Raw genomic sequence first — 7,318 nt, 5'->3', positions numbered from 1 at the left:
ACCACTTATTTTTCAAAAAAAAATAAAATAAAATTATTTCACCCATTTTCATTTCTATAAAATGGGGCCCAAACGGGGGCCTATATTATATTCCATTTACGATATATCTTCTACAAGCTCATGTCTTGTTGCAGTAATAGTGCATATCTTCATAACATGCAAATCAAGAACTTTTGGATTGTTCATACCAGTTGGATGCAAGTGTTTTCACCTCTATTACGAATTGCGCAAACGAAATAAAAATTTGAAACCCGCTTGATTGAAGTATGGATGTCAATTTCTTGGCACAATTTCATATAAAAAATAAGATTATGATTTGAGTAAAGCAACAAATATTATAGATTCCTTCTAATGATTCAAGATAATGGGCAATTTTAGGTTTTTTTTTTTGGTAAATAAAAAAATTGTGATTGGGGTTTTCTTTTGGCAACTTAAATGGATTATTTGGGGCATGTTTGATGGAGTGATTGAGGTCAATGATTATATTAAATGATGAGAGAGGTACTTTTTCAATTATCATTTTTACTATAAAATTTGTAGTATTTTCGATATAAATAATGTTTAAAAGTAAAATATGAATTTAAATAAAAAATAATGTACGCGGTGAGATTTCCACTTAGAACAAAGGTAAGGTTCGATGCCCCTCATTGTCCATTCTGTGTACTCGATTAAGGCCTAAGACCGAGCCCCCTATTCAATTTTCAAATTAAAAAATTGTTATTCGAGATTGGATGGCAGAGAGAGAGAGAGAGAGAGAGAGAGAGAGAGAGAGAGAGAGAGAGATTAACTGATTTATATCTTATTATTTATTACTTATGGTTGAAATGATGATTAGTAGGGGAAACATTGTATGTGTTTACTTATAAGTAAAAATCTGCATATAAGTAAAAATATATTAATTGAATGTAAAAATATCACATACAAGTAAACATTATCAAATAATAAATAAATAAATAAATAAAATGCTTATAAGTAGAAAAATTCGTTTTCATGTAAATATAATGCTTACAAGTAAAAATTACAACTTATACCCTAAAATGCCACTAGTAAAAAATTGTTATAAGTAAAAAATCACTTATAAAACAAAAATAACTTGTGTTTTGTTAAGTAAAAAATTACTTTTAAGGCAAAAATTCACTCAATAAGTTCAAAAAATTTCTTACAAGTAAAACTATTGTCATAATTTATTATTATTATTATTATTATTATTATTATTATTATTATTATTATTATTATTATTATTATTATTATTATTATTACGGTCTTCTAATACATTTTAACACCGTAACATTATATTTGAACTATACTTTATAATACACCTTGTTGATGTCAAAATTAGTAAGGATGATTTTGAACCAACTTTAAAAAAAAAGGCGATTTGTGTTTAGAAAAGATCACAAAGATGTGATAGTGTCATAAGTCGTTATCTCAATTCGCTTTACCTTTACAAGGGTCCTACTCAACTATTTATACCGATTTCAGTCGAAATTACATTAAATCAATCAAATCAGCAACAGTGCCGAGCTCGCAACTCGGGTCATCGAATTCTCCAATGATTGGTCAATGAGGTCGGTGGTCATGTGCCAATGTATTGCCAAAGTAATGATGACCTGTAGGGGGATGGAATTCGAAGACTTGGGATTGGTCATTCCAGGCGGCGATGACATCACCTGTGGCAAGTGTCTCTGATTGATAGGGTGATGTGACAAGGAGTAATCATGATATTTTTCTAAGATAACGGCGGGTAACTCCGATCTGAGAGTGTGGGCCGAACTTACGTTTAACTGAGATGGGGTTAGCAAACTGTTTTTACCAGATCGAAGTTCGGATGTCAACAGGGGGCTGACCTCAATGATGCTTTCTCCAAGTAGTACATTTATGGCTGTGACAAGTGTCATCTTTAGGGATAGATGAGTTATACGCCATTTATAAGTAGCTTTTTCAACAAGTTTGGCCAAAACTACGTCGTTTTGTCTCCCAGAGTTTTAGACCGTTGATATTTTCCCTTTATTTCCGGATGAATGGCTCAAATTGCGCCCTCTCATCTTCCCATTCTTTAAATCAGGTTTTGGTCAATCATTCCTCTTCCTATTTCGTCGATTTTTACTCTCTCAGATATTTGGGCGATTTCCCTAAGTTCGTATTCCCATATTCGAGTGAGGTCGTTTTCTCAGTTTGTCTCCTAAGTATCCTTCTGTCCTTATCTGCTGCCTCATTTCAGTTTGTGATTCTTTTCTTAGTTTATACATGAGTTCAGACGAGTCTAGAGTACATTCCTGGGGCGACTAGCAGGAAGAGTCAGTTTCCTTGAGTTCGTCCTCTAGTTGTAGGAAAGTTTTTACCCCCATTTCTATTTCTGTAGTTAACCCAATTGACCTAGGACATCCTGTAATAGACTTAGGACGTGAGGGTTTCGAGTGAGCAGGGGGTCCGATAAGGATGTTGAGGAGAGTAATTCCGGAGAGTGGGGAGCGAGTTCTTATAGGTCGGTTGTGACAAGGGATGTGTTGGCTAGCTGGCGAGCTAAATATGCCATCCCTAATTCGGTAGTTATGATAATACCAAAGCCATTTGACCGAGCTGACACTCTTCCTGAGGGATGTGTTGCTCTGAACTCGGCTATCCTCCAGGCTGGCCTAAGGCTTCTTTTTCCTAGGGTGATCCGTAAATTTCTTTCATCTTGGGGCATAGCTCCCACGCAGCTATACCCTAACGGGTGGCGAATCTTAATAGCCACCCTTGTTTTGTGGGACCAAATGGGGAATTTCGAGCTAAGTGTCCAGCAATTCGATTCTCTGTTTACTTTTAAGGAGGATGGGAAGAACTCGGGCTGGTGGACAAAAGCGTTAGGCCTAGGACGGGAGGTTCTTTGGTGTTAGACACCCCTTCCTCAATTAAGAAATGGAAGGAAGAATGGTTTTACGTATCAGGGGAGTGACAGTTTCATTTTGCCGAGGTGAATAGGGAGGACGTGGTTCCCAGGCTTTATCATTCGTTATGTAAGTGTCTTTTTGGGTTTTAGTCTTTTAGCAAGGCGTATGTTTGACGAAGTGCAGACCTCGGTATTTTTCTTTGTGCAGATTACAAGAAGGGGACGTTAACCAAAGATACTCAGAGAAGAGCTGAGAAAATAAGATCGTTATCTAAAAAGCAGAGGTCTTGTAAGTTTGTAATCTCAGATTTGAACTTATACCGGACTGGACTACTGTAAGTACGAGCTTCAAGTTCGACTCCATCCAGCTCAGGTAATATTTTGATCTTCATTCGCGATTATAATTTCTTTATGCATATACATGTTTGAGCATTTTGTTTGAGCATTTCATTTTCTCTCAAGTCATCAGGACGAAATGTGGGGCTACAAGGCGCTAAGGCGGCCGTTGCATCAAAGGGAAAAAAGAGAGAAGTCCCAGAACAGATGGAGAGCCATTCTGAGGAGGTGGAGGAAGAGGTTCCGTTAAAGAGGAACCGATCTACGCCCCGGCATCGCTGAGAATTCCGGAGGCAGTGCCTTTGTCGAGCCCGACGCTGTCGTCTCCCTCGTTACCATCACCGGTTGCTCCTTCTGCTGTGGGGACCAGTTCTGCGAACTTGAAGGATCGGTGCCCAGATTTACAAAGGCCGGGCTGGGAAAGTCTGGTGGGACACAGACCAGAGATATTTCTGGACTACCTCCGAGCTTCTTCTCCTCCCAGGGACATGACTGCCGCGCTCACTTCGCCTTTGAGGGAGTCGGCCAATTTACTTACTCGGAGCTGGGGTGAGAGGGAGCAGGGCTATCTGAATGAGATGCCCATTTGCGAAGCTTTGGTCACTGCTCAGCTCCATGGCCACCAATCAATTTTGTACATGATGGCAGTTGCGGATAAGGTATACCTCTTACTTGTTTTATATATATATATATATATAAATGCCTTAATGACTTACTTGATTTTTGATTTCTAAAAACAGGTGAAGTCCGAGCTGGACAAACTCATAGAGGCAAAAGATCAGGCCTTCAACCTTTACAATAGCATGGAGGATGAAAAAGCCCAGTTTGCTTTGCGAGAGAAGGAGTACGAGGAGAAGCTGAACCAGATGGGGATTGAGCTAAACTCCAGGCTCCATGTCGAGGAGCGACTGTTGGAGGAGATCAAGGCGTTAAGGGCCTTGGAGGAAGAGGCCAGAGCTCGGGCAGAAGATGAGCGTGGCAAAGTTTTGAGAGGCCATCCAGACGGTACATGAGGCCAATGAAAGGGTGAGGCAGGCCACAAAAAGAGCTGAAGAGGCTGAGGCCAAGATCGATAGGGCGATGGAGGCCTGGAAGGAGTCCTCCGAGTTTGACGTGGTGGCCCAGGATGTGTACGTTGTGGCCCTGGAGGAGTTGATAGGGCACATCAGGAAGGAGAGGCCCGATCTTGATGTGGCCTTTCTGGATGAGGCACTGAAGGGACAAAAGGAGGAGTTGCGAAAGTTGTCGGAGTCTGCCGGAGTCCGGGTGTTACCGGAAACTCAGGATGTTGGAGATACCACCCCTACCCCCCAAGGCCCTTAGGTGTTTTTAAGACTTGTGATTCGAACTTCATTTTGACTGTTTACGATGTTTTAATTTTGAAATGGATAACTTGTTTATGTTCAATACGGCTTTTTCTCACAGTCTTCTGAAATGGATAATTTGTTTATGTTCAGTACGGCTTTTTCTCACAGACTTAGCAAAAATTGTAAGAGTGTTACAATAGTGTGTAGAATTACTTTAAATGAATTTCACTTAGTTGTGCGGTACGCGCTTTCCGAATCAGGCATATACGTTGGGCATTTGTGCCAAGTGTAGTACCACATACGGCCTTAGCTCGTCCAACTTTGAAGAGCAGGGCTCTATAGATGCCTTAGGAGGGGAAATTCCTTAGGGAAAATCTTCCACTAAGTGTCGCAGCACATACGACCTTAGATCGGTCTGCATATGGAGCAGGGCTTAATGAGGTTTCTTAGGAGGAATCTTTCACTAAGTGTCGCAACACATACGACCTTAGATCGACCTGCATATGAAGTAGGGCTTAATGAGGTTCCTTAGGAAGAATCTTCCACTAAGTGTCGTAGCACATACGACCTTAGATCGGCCTGCATATGAGGCATGGTTTAATAAGATTCTGACAGATTGCTGAGCAAAATGTTCAAAAGAAATAGAAAGTCCCTTTTTATTGATGTAATTGACGTTACAAGGGGACTTTTTCCGTTTACTGGGAGTATTGTTTAAGGTGTTCAACATTCCAAGGGTGGGGTAAGGATCTACTCTCCAAGTCTTCCAGTTCATGTGCTCCTTTTAGCAGGACCTTCGTTATCAGATAGAGACCTTTCCAATTCGGACCTAGGCATCCGCTGTCGATCTCTCTTGTGGGGAGGAATACTTTTCGTAAGACGAGGGATCCTACCTCAAATTCTCTTTTTCGCACTTTTTGATTATAGTACTTGGCGTTTTGCTGTTTGTAAACGGTATTCTTGAGTTTGGCGTTGTTCCATTTTTCCTCGGTTAGGTCGAGCTCCGTGCGAAGAGCCATGTGGTTCCTTTCTTCATCGTAATCAGTTATGCGTAGCGAAGGAATGTTGATTTCCAGTGGGATCACGGCCTCTACGCCGAAAGCCATTGAAAACGGGGTTTCTCCAGTGCTTGTTCTTGCGGTAGTACGATAAGATCATAACACACTGGGGGAGTTCCTCAGCCCATCCTCCTTTTAACAAGTCAAGTTTTGCTTTCAATGTGTACTTAATAATCTTGTTAATGGCTTCGAGTTGGCCATTTGCCTGTGGATGGTTTGGTGATGAGAAATGTTTTTTGATGCCAAGATCTTCGTAGAAATTCGAAAGTCGTGCGTTGTCGAACTGTTTTCCATTATCCGTAACAATGGAGTGAGGTATGCCGAACCTGCAGATCACTGATTTCCACAAAAAAATGGTTGTTTTCTGTTCGGTGATGGTGGCAAGGGGCTCTGCTTTGGCCCATTTAGTGAAATAGTCCACTGCGACGATGGCAAATTTCACACCTCTTTTCCCAACGGGCATGGGTCCAATTAGGTCAACCTCCCATTTTGCAAAGGGCCAAGGTGCTGTCACTGGGTTTAGTTCGCGCGATGGAGTGTTTATGAGGGGGCGAGGCACTGGCACTTATCGCATCTTTTGACATATTCAAGGAAATCTTGTCTTATTGCAGGCCAAAAGTATCCTTGTCGTACGATCTTGTGGACCAGTGAGAGTCCGCCGGAATGGTTTCTACATATTCCTTCGTAAACATCTTACAGGGCATGCTGGGCTTCCTCTCCGTTCAAGCATCTTAACAAGGGCGTGGAATATCCCCGTTTTTATAGTATATTATCAATGAGAGTATATCTAGCCGACCTTGTTCGGAGCTTTCTAGCCTCTGCAGGGTTTTCGGGGTATTTTTCGATTTTCAAGTAAGAGATGATCTCATCTTGACAAGTTGCTTTGGGGTCTATCATCATCAGGACCACTTTATCCAGCTCGGTAGACGGTAGGGATATTCTTCCTACGGGAATGCTATCGAATTCCTCGATTCCCTCACTAGTGGCTAGGCGAGCCAATGCATCGGCATGATTGTTCTGAGATCGAGGAATTTGTTTGACTTGGGTGGTTTTGAACCTTTCAAGTTCTTTTTTTACAACTCGTAGGTAGTTGTCCATCCTGTCTTCTTTCGCCATATATACACCGTTGACCTGATTCACGACTAGTTGGGAGTCGCTGTGCAGGATTAGGTCGGAGATCCCTAATCCTGAGGCCATCCTTGCTCCAGCAATAAGAGATTCGTACTCAGCTTCATTAGTTGAGGCTTTGAAGTCGAATGCAAGGCTTGACAGAACATGCGGTGATCAGGGCTGATTAATATGACACCGTCTCCAGATTGTTCTCCGGTGGATGAACCGTCGACGTAAAGTTTCCAAGGGGTTTCTTTTTGTTGTTCTTCAATTGAGACGTTGCAGAACTCAGAGACAAAGTCGACGAGTGCCTGGCCCTTTATGGAGGAACGAGGCGTATATTTGATGTCGAATTATCCGAGCTCCACTGCCCATTTTACCATCCATCCACAGGTGTCGGGTCTTTGTAGCATTTGTCTCAATGGAGAGTTGGTCAAGACCTCAATGGGATGTTCCAAAAAATATGGCCTCAGTTTTCGCGGTGCCATCAGCAGGGTGAATGCCAATTTTTCTACAGTTAAATATCTGAGCTTGGCTTCATGAAGCGCTTTGCTTACGTAATAAACTGAATGTTGAATACCATTTTCTTCTCGGGTTAGAACGGTGCTAATGGCGTGCTCTGAAACAGATAAATATAT

The sequence above is a fragment of the Olea europaea genome, chromosome 13 (assembly GCF_002742605.1).
Source record: "Olea europaea var. sylvestris chromosome 13, O_europaea_v1, whole genome shotgun sequence".
Classification (NCBI taxonomy): domain Eukaryota; kingdom Viridiplantae; phylum Streptophyta; class Magnoliopsida; order Lamiales; family Oleaceae; genus Olea; species Olea europaea.
Note: the sequence above shows the minus strand (reverse complement) of the source record.